Here is a 19494-nt window from a genome sequence, read left to right on the forward strand (position 1 = left end):
CATAATAGGATAAATGGATAAATGAAACGACTCTGCCTTCAAGGAGCCCTAGCACCCTCTGTCCCTGTGGTCATCCCTGGTAGCCTGGAGGAACCCCAGAGTCAGAGGGTAGTCTCCCAACCACTGACCCAAGCAGGAACTAGGGAGCAGCTTTCTCTACCTCTCCCACCCCCAGACCTGCCGACTCCAGCCTCCCCACCCCTCCTTGCTTCTCTAGTGCTGGCATATGGCAAAATCGCTGGTGCAGCGGGATCCCAGGCAGCCTCTGAGAGATGACCGGGTGTGAGCCAGCAGGGCTCCCACTTGGATTCTGGACTGAGTTTCTCAAACACCTTCCCCCACCCCCTGGCCCAGGTACCCTTCACTGCTTATCACCCCCCCAAGTGGCCTGGAGTTCACACTATTAGCCAGTGGCTCTGACTTAGAAAAAAAAAACCCTTAATACCAGGTGGTAAGATCCTGGAGCCCATGATATTCAACAACTCTTTGCCCTGCCTGGTACGCACCTTCCCAGTGTATCTCTCATCTGTGACACAGCAGAGCAGAGGTTCGCAACCTTTAAAAACCCATTAGCTACATACAAGGGAATAGTATTCAGCCTTAAAAAGGCAGGCAATTCTGACACATGTGACATGGGTGAACCTTGAAGAGATCACGCTAAATGAATAATCCAGTCATACAAGGACAGATACTGTATGATTCCACTTATATGAGGCACCTAGAGCCGTCAAAGTCATAGACTCAAAAAGTAGAACGGGGGTTGCCAGGGGGTGTGGGGAAGAGGGAGTGGGGAATTATTATTCAATGGGTACAGGGTTTCAGTTTGGGAAGATGGAAAAGTTCTGGAGATGGATGGTGGTAACAGTTGCACAACAATGTGAACGTACTTGATGCCACAGACCTCTACACTTAAAATGGTTAAAGTGGCAAATTTTATGTGATGTATATTTTGCCACAATGAAAAAAAATACGAGGTGCAGGGGGAAAAACGTGTGCCCTCTTTAGATGTAAAACTTACACCATATCTAACATTATTGGGACATTTGATATAAATCAGCTCCTTGATTAACAAACCTCTATGGAAATAGGAAGGAGACCTGCTTTATTTCCAAATATCACCCCCAAACCTTGATCTTTGTGGAGAATCATTTTATAGGTAGGCTAGGCTGCTGACGAAAACTGCGGGCACGCTGGGGACAGGAGGAATCTATCCTTAAGGCCTCAGTAATCCCTGACAGAACTGAGCACGGTTCAGCACGGATGTGTTGTTGAATAAACCACTCAGCAAATTCATTAGCAAGTCAGGACGCCAGTCCAGATACTCAGATCTCTAGGTACATTATCCTTCCACTAAACTACAGTGACCCTCAGGGTACCTGAGATGATGGACCAGGAGCTAGAAAACCAAAGGTGAGTTCTCAGATCTGGCCACTAACAAGGCAGCGGTGGTGGTGGATTAAACACGTCCTTCTGGCTCTTAGCTTTTCAGTTTCCTTATCTGCCGAAGGATGGTGGAAAATATATTCATTGTTTTCCTGGGATGCCAATTCTCCTAGGAAGCAGTTGGCTCCTCACATAACTAGCTGTCTTTCAATCAGAATTCAGCACTAGGGCTGCTGGACAGCACCTCGCCACCGATTCTTGATGACCACTGGTCTTGCCTCTAACTCCAGGCTTCCCACCCCCAGGGTGTGCTCATTCGCCTGCTTCCTCCTGAGGAAGCCTCAGCAAACACACCCAGAGCCCGCACCCCAATTACAGATAAGTAACAGACACCAAAGTGGGGAAAAAGAAAAGCAGAGACAGTCCATTCCATGTCTCTAGAGATTATAGCCTGTCCTAGGTTGACCAACTGCAGTGGCCATGAAAATGCATCCTTCAGATCTCCTGCCGTGGGGAGCACGGTGCCGCCAGCTGTGGCTCTTCACAATCCAACACCACGTCCCCCTGCCCCCAGCCACTCCCGGCCAACGACTGGTGATGGTGGGGGGGATGCCGTACAGGACAGGAGACTTCCTAGAGGATGCCTTTGGCTCAATGACCGTCCTGACTGAAACATTCTTGGAACTGTGCCCTGGTTGAAGGCTCTTCCTCCCCAGCCCTCCTTCCTTCTCCCTCTCCTTTCCCAGGTGCCAGGCTTGCATCACAGGCTGAAGGCGCTCCCTGCCACCTCCTGTTCCCACCTCTAATCTCTTCTTGGTACCTTCGTCTTGGACGACCTGAGCTGATACACATCACATTGTCAAAAGAGGGAAATACCCAATAAATGCCCTGCAGAACAGCATATGCGTTTGGAAGAGCAGCAAAAAAAAAAAACGCCTTAAACTTCTCCAGACCTTACAGTTTCCATTTTAATAAGTGTGTATTAAGCCCCTGCTGACGGCAAACGTGCACATCCCACACTCACAAGGCAGGCTGGCTTTCTCGTCCCCATTTGCACATGAGTAAACTGCAAGAGACTGTGATAAATGTGTAAGCTGCTTATAATTAATGATGATAAAAATAATGGTCAACATCATTTAACATTCACTGCATGCCAGGTACTGTTTAATACTTTTTATGTTCTGCTCGTTAAAAAAAAAAAAAAAAAATCCCCAAAACAGCCCTACACTTTAGGGAAGGATGAAGAGTGAGAGCACAGACGTGTACTGAGACCCACTGGTGCGCTACCCTTCGGAGGAGGTGACCTGGAGGAGGAATACGGAATCATGACATCCCTGGCCCTGCAGGCTGCCTCCACCCCCCGCCAATCAGCCTTGGCCTCATGACACAGCCTCCGAGTTGAGTCCCACGGCCTGACGGATTATCTTTAAAGCTTCCTGCAGCCGCCTCTGGTTTCACGCCAGGCACCACCAGTGAGAAGACAGGACAATGGATAAGCAAGCACACGGCTCAGATTCCTAATAAAACAAGACGGTGCTGTAATGCACCCATCAGCCGTGGCTAAAGCCAAATGCAAAATGAGAAAAAAATAAATGTGTGATTTACAGAAAGAACTATTTTTCTCTTTTTTTTTTTTTTAAGACTTTTTTGATGTCGACGATTTTTAAAGTCTTTATTGAATTTGTTACAGTATTGCTTCTGTTTCACGTTTTGGTTTTTTGGCCGCGAGGCATGTGGGATCTTAGCTCCCCGACCAGGGATCGAACCCGCACCCCCAGCATTGGAAGGCGAAGTCTTAACCACTGGACCGCCAGGGAAGTCCCCTATTTTTCTCTTTTAGATGTCAAACAGTCAAGGAAAATGTAACGTCTCACACCGCGTTAATTTTTTAAGTGCAATAAACTGGTCATCAGAAAAAGAAACAGTGGGTTACTCCCCAATACCCTCACCTGAATTGCTGTTATCCTTCCACGCCACTAAGGGCAGTCTTTGGGGTTCCCATCCTTCAGGCCATACTTGTTCCTTCCCCATTACACCTGAGTTCTCTGTTCCCTTACTGACACATCCAAGTTCAAGACCTTCCAGGTTTCCAGCCCACCAGAACCCCCCAGGTTTAGCACAGTGACATACACCTCTGCCCTCTACTTTCCTCAATCCATTTTTATATATGATACCCCCTCCCCTACCAGGTCTCGAAGCTACCTGGGGTTGGGGACCACAGCTCTGCCTTAAGCATCTCCTGCATCTCCAGGGCTCTGGTAGCCAGACAGTGAGTGTTCAAAACCACATGCAGAATGACGGACCCTGCTCAAGAAAATGCTGTCTGTGGTTCCGGTGAAGGGAAGAAATGAATAAGGGAACCCAGTCCCCACTTGGCAGGACTCAGCCGGGGGGAGAGACAGAAAGAGAAGGTACGTGGGACGAGCTGCAGAATTCCTAAGTTCAGGTTGGAGTTCTGTCACCCACACTGCAGACGGTCTGCCCATAGCACAGGGCGTGGCTCATGACGGGTGAACGAATGAATGAAACAAATGAGTGAAATGAATAGAAGGAGCGATCAAAAGAACAGAGAAGGGGAAAAGGAAAGGGAGAGAAACACACAGATATTCTTGGATCTGGAAGAGCTGGTTGGAGAAACTTTGCTTTGGCACAAACTGTCCTGAAATGCACTGGAGGAGAGGCACGTTCAGCCCTTGGCTGGTCTGCTGCTTTGAGATGCATCTTCTATAGACAGGGAGAGACCGTCTTCCTCCATCACCCACGCACGGGATAGCATGGTGTGGTGTCCCCCGCCGTGTGGCCGAAAGCACAGGTTGTGACCTGGCACGAGGCTGACCTCCACAGCCGCTAGAAGAGGACCTGAACAACTTAACCATCGCTGACCTGTCGACCTGGAAAAAACCTCGGGCTTGACCATGAACCAGGTAGACACTTCTTCAAGGAGGGGTGCAGGGGCTGTAAGCCACAACACCGACCTTCCCCACAGTTTCTGAACTGGTAGGAGGAGCTTGGCCCACAGACAGAGCCTGCAGCGCGAGGCACGGGTATTTCCTATCAGCCTGGCTGTGCAATTAAAAAGCCAAAGAGCAAGGGATGATATTAACCAGGCCAGAAGCACCAGTGGGGACAGCTTTGAAATCCAAGCTGCTTGGGCTTCCAACTAACCGCTCTGGGCCACGTGTCTCTCTTGGGTTGCAAGACGTCACGGCATCATTGTTGGTTTCTGTTGTTCTCTGCATCCTCACGCCGCATGGTGACTTGGTCCATGGAGATGCAGGGACTCAAGTTGTCCGCAATTGTGGGACAACAGCACAAAATCTCCCTCTTCTTGCTCCACTGATTTATGCCCCGCTCCTGAGAAACTGATGACTTGGGACAGCTTGCGGCGGCTCGCCTTCCCTCCCCAGAAGCACTTGGTGATGGCTTTAGGTAGTAAGAGCACTAGTTTCCAAGCAACCAAATAACAGGTCTTCCGTTACAGCTCTTCGTTTTGCAAAAGCAAAACAGAGCAGCAGATAAGTAAATTGGCCAAGGCGACATCTCCCTGGAAAAGCCTGAGCCTGCTAAGATCCTACTAAGACCGCTTTTTCACCAAATAAAGGAAAACAGACTAGCCTGACCGTGACTTGAGGGGACTCCCAATCTTGCATTAATTGGGGGTGTCAATGGGCCCTAAGAATCCAATCACCCAGGTAGCAACCCAATCAACGGCTGACAAATAGGCCATTTCGGTGCCCCGTTCTTTTTTTTTTTTTTTTTTGGCTGCGTTGGGTCTTCGTTGCTGCGCACGGGCCCTCTCCAGTTGTGGCGAGTGCGGGCCACTCCCCGTTGCAGCGCGAGCCTCTCACTACGGTGGCCTCTCCTGCTGTGGAGCACAGGCTCCAGGCGCACAGGCCCCAGCAGTTCTGGCTCACGGGCTCTAGAGCCCAGGCTCAGTAATTGTGGCTCACGGGCCCAGTTGCTCTGCGGCATGTGGGATCCTCCCCGACCAGGGCTCGAACCCGTGTCCCCTGCATTGGCAGGCAGATTCTCAACCACTGCGCCCCCAGGGAAGCCCCCCGTGCCCCGTTCGTTATTGAAAAAATTAAAAAGCTTTTTTGAAAAGGAAACAGTGGCCTCTGGTTTGAACATTCCCCCATCTGTGTGAATCTAGCCGTATGCATCTGCCACTTAGGCTAGATTGCTTTATTCTTCTTTCTGAGCCAAGGTCAGGGGGACATCTCATTTGCCCAAGATGACCTGGAGCTCAGAAAATGACGTCTTCGTCCTCTCCTCCCTTCTCTTCCTCTCCACGAGGCTCAGGCACTGACACCTTGCCCCTCTGTTCTGTTTCACGCCGGATGCACCATCTTCGGATTCACGCCTGTCTACCTTTCAGGCACTCGTTGTCAAGGGAGTCATGGAGCCTGGCTTCGCAGCAGGAGAAAGGAAAAAAGCTCCGGCTCATGCTGTGAGCACCCACTTCTCCCACCACCCCAGCCCTTTTCTCTGCTCCACTTACTTTCCACAGCCCACTTTCCATCCCCGAGACCCTTCGCTGCGGAGCTCACCCCAAGTAGCACCTTGGCCCTGTCTCTGTAACCGCTTCTGTGGTTCTAAGCCTGGAGCACTGCTAAAGACTCCAGACCCTGGCAGCCCCGTCTCCAGGCAGCTGGGGTGCCCCGCTGGGAACACTCCTCCCGGCTGGTCCTTGGATGGGCTGCATCTGAATCATCTGTGGCCCGCCTCAAAAATACACACTATGGAGTCAGTGAAACACAAAAGGGCCAGGGAAGCTACATTTGTGACGAGCGGGCCAGACTGATCCTAGCCCTGTCTACTGGAGTCACTGGGGAACCAGGTCCAGGGCACAACTAGACGGGGTTAACTCACAGCTGACCCAGCCGGAAGATCTACATCCTAACAAGCCTCCAGGAAACAAAGTCTTTCCTAAGGGATTGCATCTTGTAAGACCATCATGGCGGCACTGGACCTATAACATCAACTGATTACCTGGGAGCAGCCGCAGGAAGCCAGGCTACAAGGTACCAGCTCATTTCAGTGGGTGAGCCTCAAGCCTCATCACTCAGGAATCGCCCTGCCCTGAGCTCAAGGCCAGACTCTACCTGAAGGCATGTTTTCCGCTCTGCCTTGAAGGACCAAGCTAATTCCCTTCTCTGGAGCTGGGCCAGAAATGAAGGAGAAGATTTTAACTCCTGCCCTTCAGCTGCTGAGGAGAGGTGGGTGCTCGCCGGCTCCACATTTATGCACTTAATGTCTCAACGACCACGGATATTCACACAGAACTCCTCCACCAGGCCTTCCCCGGGTCCCCTGCGGCACTGAGCTATTTATGACGTCTTCTTTTCCAGGCAGATCCCACAGGTTACGTCTCCTTGGATCAGGCTCATCTGGGAAGAACTGGGAAACGCAGATGGGCAAGACGCCCCTGCTTGGGCGAGACGGGATTACACGCAGCAAGACGGAGACGTGTGTTTGCAAGTGCCAGATGGCAGAGTGGAGTCACACACCGCCCCCACCCCGGCATGTCCACTTGGTGCCCATGCCGGACAGACGCTGGGATCCTGCAGGGACCCACGGCCACTGCCTCTGTTCTTTCTCCCCGCCACGAACGCCCACTGCACTTGACACTTAGCAAATGCAAACCATCCTGAGATCGCGCAGGGCAGGCATTAAGGAAAACCTAGAGACAGGGTATTGATTTCAAAGAAGATGTCATCCATTCCATCCTACAGGTGCCAAACTTAAGGTGGTCCAGAGAGGTGAAGTCACCTGCCGGGGTACCAACCTGCCCACGTAAAGCACGGACTCTGCCTCTCACCTGGTCCCCACCTGCCGCAAGTCCAGGAGTCCAGGGCCTGGGCTTTGAAGCTGACGTTTACAGTTCATCGCTATGTGACCTTTCCCAGCTGCACTCGTCTCATCTGTCATATGGGGCTGTCTGGCCTGCCTATCTCTGGGGGGCTGTGAGGATCAGCTGAGGTCAAGTGTGGACCTGCTTTGTGTGTTGAATCCCTCAAATCACACTCGGCTTCAGTATTTAAATAAGACGTAAAAAGACAACAGTTTTCCTCTTGGGAAACTGTAAGTCACACTCCAGGGAATAGGGTACTAGGTTCATCCTGAACCCCAGAATATGATCTTACTTGGAAACGGGGTCTTTGCAGATGTAATTAATTAAGATGAGGTCTTACTGGATTAGGGTGAGTCCTAAATCCAATGACCGGTGTCCTTCTAAGACGAGAAAATAGAGACCCACAGACACAGACAGAAGGCCGTGTGAACACGGAGGCAGCGGTGGGAGCGATGCGTCTACCAGCCAAGGAATGTCAAGGATTGCCAGCAGCCACCGGAAAGCTAGAAGAATCAAGGATCACCCCTAGAGCTTCAGAGGGAGCAGAGCCCTACCGCCACCTGGATTTCACACTCCTAGGCTCGGAAGAGTGAGAGAATAAACTTGGGTTGTTTGTAGGCCACCCGGTGTGTGGTACTTGGTTATGGCAGCCCTAGGAAATTAATACAAACAGGCATGGAAGTTTCTGGGGCGAGCACTGTGCTTTAAGTACATTTGCTCGTCCATCCTTACGCGGGGAGCGGGGGGTTAGTATTAGACCACCATGTCACAGAGAGGACCGCGAGGGCTTAGAAAGGCGATGGGACTCGGCCAAGTTCACATGGGCCTATGGAGACAGCAGGACTCAGGACCCGATCAGCCAGCCTCGGTCTCGGCCACTGGACCACGCGGCCAGCAGGGCAGCTCCAGCCTTCTCACTGCCTCCACCGTGATCAGCGCACGGGCCCCGATGGAGCGAAACGCAGTTACTCAGAACCTCTGGGGAGCCGCGGTTTAGTTAGATTGCCGTTCCCACAGCGGCATTTCACAGATGTTATCCATTCCGTCCTGCAGGTGCCAAGCCTGCGGTGTTCCAGAGAGGTCAAGTCAGCTCTAACGACCTAATTAACACGGGTTTTCCTCTAGCTGAGGGTCCATCCTTAAGCACGGATATTTTCCTTCATTTCGATAGAAGTTGTTCTCAAAAAAACAACTCGTCTTCCTGCATCCTTAATTTAACTGAATGTCGCTTCTCCGTTGATGACTCAGAATCAGCTCAGAAACATTCATTACCGCGTGGGGACATGAGACACGCTGGCCTCAGACATCTGGAGGTAGGAGGGGATGTCAGTCCTCATTAGAGCCACCCAGCTGGTCTGCTGATGGAGGTGGCATCTGCATGAGTGACACGTGGTCGTCAATTTTATGTACCAGTCATTGTTACTAGGGCATTTGCGTTCCTGTCTCCTGGTTGTCAGGAGGCCTGCACAGAGCTAGACCTTTCTCTTTCACATTTCATTTAGTCTTTCTTCCTCATCGAATGAAGGTTTGGGGAGCAGATAACCAAATTTCTTAGAGTTGGTCGGAGACTAAGGATAAGTAGTATTCTGGACTAAAGCATTCTTTTTTTTTTTTTTTCCAGTATAGTTGACTTACAATATTTTGATAGTTTCAGATGTACAGCAAAGTGATTCAGTTATATAACGAATGAAGGTTTGGGGAGCAGATAACCAAATTTCTTAGAGTTGGTCGGAGACTAAGGATAAGTAGTATTCTGGACTAAAGCATTCTTTTTATTTTTTTATTTTTTCCAGTTGAAGTATAGTTGACTTACAATATTTTGATAGTTTCAGATGTACAGCAAAGTGATTCAGTTATATAAATATAATAAATATATATATATTCTTCAGATTCTTTTCCATTATAGGTTATTAACAAGATATTGAATATAGTTCCCTGTGCTATACAGCAGGTCCTTGTTGTTTATCTATTTTATATATAGTAGTGTGTATCTGTTAATCCCCAAATTCTTAATTTATTCCCCCCTTTCCCCTTTAGTAACCATAAGTTTGTTTTCTATGTCTGTGAGTCTGTTTCAGTTTTGTAAATAAGTACATTTGCATTATTTTTTAGATTCCATATATAAGTGATATCCTGTGGTATTTGTCTTTCTCTGTCTGACTTACTTCACTTAGTATGATAATCTCTAGGTCCACCCATGTTGCTGCAAATGGCAAAATGTCATTCTTTTTATGGTTGAGTAATACTCCATTGTATATACAGACCACATCTTCTTTATCCATGTGTCTGTCAATGGACACTTAGCGATTTACAATAGCTAAGCATGGAACACTGGGATGCATGTATCTTTTCGAATTAGAGTTTTCATCCTCTCCAGATACATGCCCGTTCTTTTGTGCATCAAGTCCATAAGCTTCAGGATTTTTCTGATCTTTCTCTTGGAATGCAGAGCCCTTTACCCCTGATTTCCTGTAACCCGGCTGCATTCTCCATGAAACAGCTCTTTACCATCCTACTCCGACCTTGTTGAATTGCAGAAGCACCCGGTTTCTGGGGCTGGGAGTGAATTAATGAGTTATAACAGGCTGCCAGCATGCACAAGAGCACACGCGTGCGCACATGCACACACACACACACGCACACACACACGCACGCGCACACACACACGCACACGCACGCACACACACACACACGCACACAATGTCCACCTAGTGTTCATCTACTTTTTTCTCCAATTGGCAGGATGGTCTTTAGAAGGCATTTAGGGGGCTGGCTTAGAGAGCCTCCCAAAGATCCTGGGACATAAGAGGTAACTCTTGGCTGGCTTCTGCTTCTCCAGCACAGCCCTTAAGAGCTAGTTCATCTGACTGGACCCCCCATCACTTCACTCACTGTAGCTGCTGAGGAAAGGAATGCCACCAACACCCCACCCTCACCCACTCAACACTGTCACGGCAGCATCTCAGGTTAAAGAGGAAATACACGCCTCCCGGTCTCTACTTTCATTTGCCGCGTTCCTGCTGAAATACGTGATCCCCAGACTGTGCTTAACTTACACACAGTCCGTGGTGAGGAACACCATCAAACTCAGAACTGCCTTTAGACCAGGGCCATCCGGCCCGCTTATGGCCCCGCAATGATGAGGGGGCTCCTGTCTGGGTCTCCTGCAGCCACTCCCCTCCCCACGGGGCAAGGAGTCCAAGGGACCCAGGAAGCATGTCTACCTGTAGCCCACACTCCCTTCTATTCCGAGTGTGTGGCATCAGGGGTTCTTTTCCCAATGACCCTGGACCCACTTCCAAGGCCAGCACGGACTTTCTCGTGGTGATAAAGCGTTGACCAGCCCCCAGCCTGGGCACCCAAGGCCCACCAAGTGGCCAAGGTGACACAGGGCTAAACCTTATGGTCTCTGTTTCAACTCGAACATTTTGTGGATTCAAGCATGATGGGAAAAAAATGCAAAAGAGAGTAGGAACTCTGAGTGGACCAATGTTGTTCAGAGAAAGTAGTGAGAAGAAAGTGATTTAACCGCAGCGTAAATGCGGGGTCAACCAGGCCATCTCTGAAAACCCCTCCCAAGCAAGACTGACTATAAACGCCCTGGTTTCTCTTGGTTGGGGGGCTGACTTTAATATCCCTGAGCTGGGCATTTCCACATCGTGAGGAAACAGAGCTTTCCTAAGAGGCCCAACAAAAACACCTCAGTTGGGCTTCCCAGGTGGCGCAGTGGTTGAGAGTCTGCCTGCCAATGCAGGGGACACGGGTTCAAGCCCTGGTCTGGGAAGATCCCACATGCCGCGGAGCAACTGGGCCCGTGAGCCACAATTACTGAGCCTGCGCGTCTGGAGCCTGTGCTCCGCAGCGGGAGAGGCCACGATAATGAGAGGCCCGCGCACCACGATGAAGAGTGACCTCCACTTGCCGCAACTAGAGAGAGCCCTCGCACAGAAACGAAGACCCAACACAGCCATAAATAAAAAAAAACAAAAAAACAAAAAAACCTCAGTTGTGATTTAAGAGCTGACAGTTATAGGATGAAAGGGGCAGTATTCAATTTGTGGGAATTTATTACATGTCTCCTACACGCCCTGCACAGTATGAGGAGCCATGGGGGTACAGAAATGTTTCCGGACTTTTACAAGTTCATCCTTCCACACGGACCAGAACTGTTCTTTCCTTTTGATCTCTTCTCTGTATGAGATCAGCATTCTTTTTTTTTTTCTTTAACACATTTCCTTTTTTTAAATTAATTTTATTGGAGTATAGTTGCTTTACAATGTTGTGTTAGTTTCTGCTGTGCAGTAAAGTGAATCAGCTATACGTATCCATATATCCCCTCTTGTTTGGATTTCCTTTCCATTTAGGTCACCACAGAGCATTGAGTAAAATACTGCCTAAATTAATTTATTTCTTTCTATCCCACACTCATCATCTCAGCCCAAGCTCTTATCACCAAGCTGGTTTGACATCTTCAGTTTCTCCTCTTTCCTGTGCTTCACCTATAACGCCATCACCAAAATAAACATTCTCTGCAACAAGGTTCGGAAAATCTACATGCATTTCCCACTGTCGCGCTGCTTCCTGAACCCGCCCTTCTCATCCTTTTGCTCCTCTCCTGTCCCATCACCTCCCCCTCCACCGCAAGCCAAGAAAATCCACTTCAGAAAATCCCTTTCCCCAGAAACTTTCGAGGAGAGATTAAACTCCATCCTCTCACTCCCACCTCCTTGGAAATGCTTTGAAGTTTCCACCAGTTCATTTTATTTCCTTCTTTTTTTTTTTAATAGCTATAGAACAACTACATTTATTTATTTCACATAGGTTGAGTTTTGGTACTTTGCAGTGTTTGAGAATTCGGTCCAGTTAATCTAAGTTCTCAAATTTGTGAGCACAAAGTTGCCTGTAGTATTTCCTTAACATTCTTTTGCTAGCTGCAGATACTATAGTGATATCTCCTATTTCACTCCTAATATTAGAGATTTGTGTCTTTTTTTCTTCTTTCTCTAGGTCCCTAAGGTTCTTTTTTTTTTTTTAATACAGCAGGTTCTTATTTGTTATCCATTTTATACATATTAGTATATAGATGTCAATCACAATCTTCCAATTTATCACACCACCACCACCCCCCTATTTTATTTCCTTTTTAATCCAACCTTATGTTGGGGGTAGGGAGGAAGTGGAGCTCATATTACCAATATTCTTGAAAAAAAAAGCAGATCCAGGACACTGTTGTTTTTAAAGAACAGACATACAGTACACTTGGTCCTGGGAAGATACTTCAGACTTTCCATCCATCACCACTGGGGGGAAGGGAGGAGAATCTAAAGATTCTATTTCTAGAAAGACTCTCCCGCATTGTAGTGGGTTGAACTGTGTCCCTCCCCAAAAAAATACGTCCAAGTCCTAAGCCCCTGTACCTGTGAATATGACCTTATTTGGAAAAGGGTTCTTGGCAGGTATAATTAAGGTCAGGATCTCAGCTAACAGTGTCCTGGATTGGGATGGACCTTAAATCCAATGGCAGGTCCCTGTAAGTGTAGAGACGGGGAAACAGGCAGAGATACACAGAGGAGGAGAGAGTGTGAGGATGGAGACAGAGACTGGGGTGATGTGTCTATAAGGTAAGCAAAGCCAAGAATGCCAGCAGCCACCGCAAGCCAGGAGAAAGGCACGGAAGAGATTCTCCCTCAGAGCCTCCAGGGAACCGACCTCATCAACACCTTGATTTTGGACATTTTGCCTCCAGAGCTGTGAGCCATGAAACCACCCGCTGTGTGGTGCTGTGTTACTGAAAACTAACACACCTGGCTGAGCCCCCGACACACACTTTCTAGGGACAGAATCTGAAGCTACCACTTTGCTAGGTGGGGAAGACAGTGGGGTCGAGGAAGATGGCAAAAGAGCCAACGTTTCACCCCCACCTGTCATGAAAGCTGTCACTGAAATTTCCACTTGTTCATTTGAATATGAAGGGGTCACGGTAACACAGATGGATGACAGGGTCACAGCCCATCAACATGGCAAAACAGAGCTCAAGTAAAAGAACAGAGCTGCAGACTGACCCCTGCCCACCCCGCAGACTCCCCAAACATCTGCCTTCATAGGATGGGTCCTGATGTGAGCCCGTCCTCTTCCTGCCCTACAGGTCACCTTTCGTTCCCAAATTACCCACTTTTACTACTGTTAACTACATAGAAGACTCAGGTTACTCATCTTTGCCTTTTCAGCCTCCAAAGCGATCTGTCACCCAGGACTGTCCGTTCTCCCAAAAGGCCTCTCAGGTTCCCTCGTTCCTCCATTTACCCATCACAGCCCCAGCCAAGGTCCCTGCCACCTCGTTCTGGAATGATCTGAACAGCTTCTCAGCACCCTGCTTTCAGGTTCCTCTCTCTAAAGTGACACTCTAATTGCACCCTTTCCCAGGGACCTGTCACAGCCCCCGGCCTCCTCTCCTCCGTGGGTGTTCGGGCCTGCCTCTGCCCCGAAGACGGCCACTGCTCTGTGAAACCAGACGTTCTTCTCTGTTCCCGTCAGGCTGGCCTTCCCAAGGGCCCCCTCCTAACACGCGCACTCATCCCTACATCTGTGCCTTTGCGTCCACTGCTCTCCTAGCCCTGATGCTCTCCCCACCCCTCGTCCATAAGAACCTCCACACACCCTCCAAGGTCAAGTTCCCAGTCCCACTTCTCCCCATGAAGCCAATTCAAAGACAACAAACTAGTGAATAGAACAAATAGGAAGCAGACTCACAGCTACAGAGAACAAACTAGGGGTTACCACTGGGGAGAGGGAAGGGGGAGGGGCAATATAGGGGCCGGGGATTAAGAGGTACAAACTATTATGTATAAAGTAAGCTACAAGGATATATGGTACAACACGGGGAATATAGCCAATATTTCATAATAACTATAAACGGAGTATAACCTTTAAAATTTGTGAATCACTATATTGTACACCTGTAACTTACATAATATTGTACATCAACTATATTTCAATAAAAAAACAAAAACAAAAACTCTAGACGCCTCAATCAGCTTGCCGTCGCCAAACTGCCCTAATAGGAATGTAGCATGTCTTACACGCACTTTCATTAAGTGACTTACAGATCTCGACTCAGCCCCAGGTAGGACCCAGCGACAGAAAGATGGACCAGAGCCAGTCCCTGCTCAGTAGGAACAGGCAGCCCGAGGGTGGGGGCAAACAGGTAAGCGCACAGGTGCAAGTCAGAGTAATGAGCGCTGGAGTGACGGGAGCCCACGGAGGGGAGCGGGTGACCCTGCTGGGAAGGGCCGCGTCCTTCAGTTCAGCTGCATTTCTTCTGTACGTACACCTCCAGGCTGAGCCTCGGGGACCCACCGTGGAAGGAGGCATAGGAGCTCAGCGAGGTTAGAGATGTGCCGATCTTGACTCAGAGGTGTTCCCACTTGCCTGAAGTCTTCACGGAGGAGGTGGCTTTTGAGTTGGATGTTAGAGGATGTATAGGGGTTTGCCAGGGAGTGAAGAGGGGAAGAACCCTACAAAGAGAGTGAACTGCTGCCTTTGGAGGCTGGCTTTCTCAGAGAGCGTGGCCCGTGGATGGGGCGGTGAGGAGGAGGGTGTGGCTGGAGCCGGGGGCTGGGATGCAATGGCAGGACAGGGGGATGGGGCTAGGGCAGTGCTGTGCTAGGAGGGGCCTCCTCTAAGTGTGCTCTTGCCTGCCTGTTCACCTCACTGGCCCAGACCTCCCTCCTGAGCTCAAGGTTAGTATATGGGGTTTAAGAGATGGACGTCTGCCCCCAGAGGAGCTACAGGAAGCTCACAATCCACATGTCCCGCCAGAAGGCCCCAGCTCTCCTCTCGGCCTGGTTCCTTCTCCTGGACTTCCTGTCTCTCTTGAGCCTGAAACAGGGGCTATTCGCAGTTATCCCCTCTTGCCCGTACCAATCAACTGCCAAGCCCAATAAATGCTGGACCTCCCCCAGCAGAGACGCCTAACTAACATCATTACTGTGGCAGCCCGAGTCCACGCCCTCGGAATCCATCCTCTCCTCCTTCCCCAGTAACAGGGTCTTAGCTGGGCACAGGGCTGTCAAGCCAGACACTTTATTTCTAGCCTCCCCCGTAGCTGGAATAGGCATATAAACTATCACGACACAAATGCCCTTCTAGCTCACACAAGCCACTGCATTTCAGGTCTGTGACAGACACTTAAGCAGTACCCCAGATGACACAGGCGCTGATGAGCTTCTGCTCCGATTACTGCAACTGCCTTCCAACTAGCATTTCACACCTCTAGTTACCCCTTTCAAATGTGTTTCCCGTGATGCTGCCAAAGTGATCTGGGTCAAGTGTACATCGAAGTGGCATTTCCCACTGCCTGCAGGATAAAGGCCCTCTGGCCCCGATTTTAATCAGACGACAGCCCTCAGCAAGTCCGAACTGCTGGCAGATGCAGGATGAGCCTGAACATCCTTACACCGGGCAGAACAGCATTCGCTATTCATCGTCCTCCCCACCACCCCCCATGGGATGCTCTCCTTCTGTATCTGCTTCCATCCCCCTTTAAGACCCAGCACAGATGTCCCACTTCCAGGAGGCCTTCTCTGACCTTCCCTCCCCCCTCCCCCATGCCCTCCTCATAGCTGACTTACCTCCACGCTAACACCAGTCACACTGTTTTGAAATCATCGGCCAGTCTGGGAGATTTTTTCCTAATGTACAGGGAGCACATCTAACAAGGCTTTGTAACACCCACTAAACCTTTGTTCAGCTGCTTTCAACTGGAGGGAAAGTGGCAGAATGGATGGAAGGTAGAAGATGGGCTTCGGCATTTACACGGTGATACCAGAGAAGATCTGAACATCCACTAGATACCATACATGAGAGAAAACAGATCGAGGACATCACGGTTCTTTCTTGGGGAAATGAACTGTCGTGATATTAATGGACATCGAGATTATAGCAAACGATGCAGGCTCAAGGTTTTAACATGTGGAGTTTGAAGCTTATAGAGCATTCAGATGAATTGTGATGAGGCAATAAGCAATATGACCTGCAGCAGAGGAGAGAAGTTTGAATGGCATATATTGATTTGGAAGTTATCAACGTACAGATAGTCTGAAGCCAGGGTGGCAGGGAAAGATGACCAGGACGCAACAGTGGATTCAGAGACCTATGGGTCAGATCAAAGGGAACATCAATTTCTAAAAGGCAGCAGAGGACCGGCCTGCAAAGGGAAGGGAGAGGGAATAGTCAGAGACAAGAGGTGCCCGAGTCAGACTGTGGTGGACTGAAGAATTAACGGGAACCGGAAAAGCAGTCGTGAGTGTAAATTTCTAAAAGGTTAGGGGTTTTCAACGCCTCCCTGGCCCAACTCAGCCAGTGCGGAAAGGCTTCATGGGGCTCTGGGTCCTTCAGGAGCACGGGCTGGGCTGTCCCACAATTCAAGTGCATGTCAAAGAGTTGTGGGAACAGGTGGGAACAGGTGGGGGAGGCTCTGGGGAGGGAGGATGAATAAAGCATCCAGAAGTGCTCAGAAGATCAACAAAGCAGAGCAAAAACGTCCCAGGCAGAGGGTTTGTCACCAGAATGTCAACCTAGCAAGCACAGTTAGAGAGAGAGTATTTTCTAAGGCCTCGACCTACTTTGGAAAAGAAACAAGGAAACAGGATGAGGGCTTGAGGGGGATATTATCACTGAGGATAATTCCCTTGTCTTCCTCTCTTCTTTCTTGCCTCTCTCTCTCTCTCTCTTTTCCCTCTAAGGCTAGAAGAGATGTTTGTAGGCTGAAGGGAAGAAGCCAGACAAGGAGAAGGAATAAGAAGAGAGAATAACCGACAAGACTTTAGAGAGCGAGAGCAAGATTGAGGAAAGATGGCCGGAGAGTGTGTGAGATTACGGAGGCATCAGCCCTGCAGTTTTGGGGCTCCTCCATCTCTGAAGAGGAGAGAAGCTTGAAAGGTGGGTTGTGGTTTCATTTACGCTCACAGGTAGAGAGAGGGGAGTGAAGGAACTTCCACCCAGATGGCCTCACAGCTTTCAGAGAAGTTGGAGGCCACAATGATCAGAGCTGGGGAAGGTGGAAGGACTTGGTGGGGACTTGAATTTCCTGCTGCTGGAAGGAAGGAAAAGACTGAGGAGAAACAAGTGCTGGGCAAATGGCTTTCTTTTTTTCCATGTGTTTTTCTTGTCCTCCCAGCTGAAAATCTGAAGAGCTTCAAGATTAAGGTATACATGCATCTGAATCTTCCCGGTCCTGTCACACAGAGATGCTAGATGCATTTCACATATAGGTATGCAGAAATACCTTGGGCCAGGAAACTATATTAGCTTGGCTAGAAATGATCTTTTATGCTCAAAAAAAAAAAGCTTCACTGGACTGGTCAAAGCTCCTCCTTCAGACTGCTGAATATTCATTTGCTTTACCTCACCGCATGAGGTTTTCCCCTCCCATCCGTGGATCACGATGGGGTAAACGATCAGAAACCTACAGGAAGCTTGGAAGTAGCCTCAAAGGGCCATGAGCACATGCTGAGGTCTTGTGGCACAACCTTGGCTTTTAGTAATTTACTGGACGGGAAAGCAGGCATCAGGGCCTGGGCACCCAGCTGGGATCTGACAGACACATCACCCCACTCCATCTACAAACGTATGGGGAGCTTCAGTTAAGACTCTGAGTGTGCCAGAGGAGCCAATGGAAAGTTCTATTCTTAGTTAATACTGTAACTACAGATGCCTTTGATCCTGACTCTTCCAGACAATTAGCCTATAGCCTGTGCCTGCAAAATTTTTACATTTATCTTCCTGTCTTACTGTAAATAACCCAATTTCAAAGGCAAATGCTGTATCCACCCTCCCACATATATGCCTTATTTTAGACATCTTGTCTTTCCATCAAGATAGGAAAGGAGTCCTAGATACCAAAATAAGCTCTCCTCCCCATGCCTAAAAATGCTTAGTGAGTGAGAACCAAAAGATTTCACAGTGAATTCTGGGGTCTTTTCTGAGATTAGAACACCCCGGGACATTCCTTGATGACCAGGGGGTACGCACAGCGACTTCCTGATCTGTCTTAGACCCGCCCCCCTTCTGTTCAGGTGGGAAGTGGGATCTACATCTGGATGGGCGCTGAGATTAAGGGATACTGGAAGTAGTGCTATGAGGGATGCTACGGACCGGGGTCCTCGAGGCAGCCTCTAAGCATAGAAGGAATCCCATGTCTTTAAGACACAGTGCAGGGGACCTGGTATCAGCTTACTGGGACAAACACACCTCAAGAGGCTCTGAAACAGTATGCCTCCGGCATCTACCATATGTCACTTTTGAAACCCAAAGGTTTCAAGGCAATTCCCCTTTTAAAAGTTGAAATGTTGGGGTTCCGTAGTTGCTTCCCCTTTTCTTGGAGTCCTTCCTTCTAACTATTCAGACCGTCACGACTCAGCCAATGTCTACTGACCCTTGGGGGTAAAGATAATTTTTAAGGTAGCAAAAGTCAAGCAGGACACAGAGAATCCATCTCTGGTCAGCTAAACTCAACTTCGCAGCCACATTTCTGCCACATCCAAAGTCACCGTGCCCCTCATCCCCTGCCCGTTCCGTCCCCCTCCTGGGATGCACTGTCCATCCCGGTTGATTCTCCTCCCTCCCTGGACCCACTCCCTGGACCAGTCCGGTTATCATGTGCCCTTGTGGCGCCATGTCCCTCTCTGCTGTAGGTAGATCTATCAGGGCTGAAGATTCACATTTATCTGTATAATTCTTTAATTAATGTCCTTCTCCCCACTGGGCTGCAGCAGGGCAGGAACAGCATGTTTTATTAACTAACCACTGTATCCCCAACACTTGGCACAGTTCAAGTAGCCTTTGATTTATTAATTATTGTTTTCCCAGCACTTAGGGAGTCAAATAGCCTCCAATTACATCCTCTGGGCTTGGGAAAGTGAGGTCATTTCCCCACTGATTAGACCCAAATTAGCACCCGAGGCTATTTCCTCCTCACCTCCTGGATCCCTTAATCAGAAATTTCTTCATCTAGTTCCTTTGCTAGCACCCACCTGCATCAAGCTCTCCCAACGGCTCTCTTGCCATTACTTCTTCTGGCTGAATTCATTTTTCCCCTGCTTCTGTGCATGAATAGTTTTCTCTAATGATCTCTCTCATCTGAGAATGATACCGCATTCGCATCTGGAGAATTTCTGAAGATTAGTTTGTGTTTATCCACTTTCTTTCACACAGAAGAGAAAAAAAGTTAAGGAAGTTGACCGACTTCACACAACCAG

General features: G+C 49.1%; 1 protein-coding gene across 8 annotated transcripts in view; it reads right to left on the minus strand.

Moving 5' to 3' along the window:
* SLC39A11 (solute carrier family 39 member 11) overlaps positions 1 to 19494 on the minus strand; it is a 423988-nt gene that overhangs the window by 87729 nt on the left and 316765 nt on the right. The window lies entirely within an intron of this gene.

The sequence above is a fragment of the Balaenoptera musculus genome, chromosome 20, assembly GCF_009873245.2.
Source record: "Balaenoptera musculus isolate JJ_BM4_2016_0621 chromosome 20, mBalMus1.pri.v3, whole genome shotgun sequence".
NCBI lineage: Eukaryota > Metazoa > Chordata > Mammalia > Artiodactyla > Balaenopteridae > Balaenoptera > Balaenoptera musculus.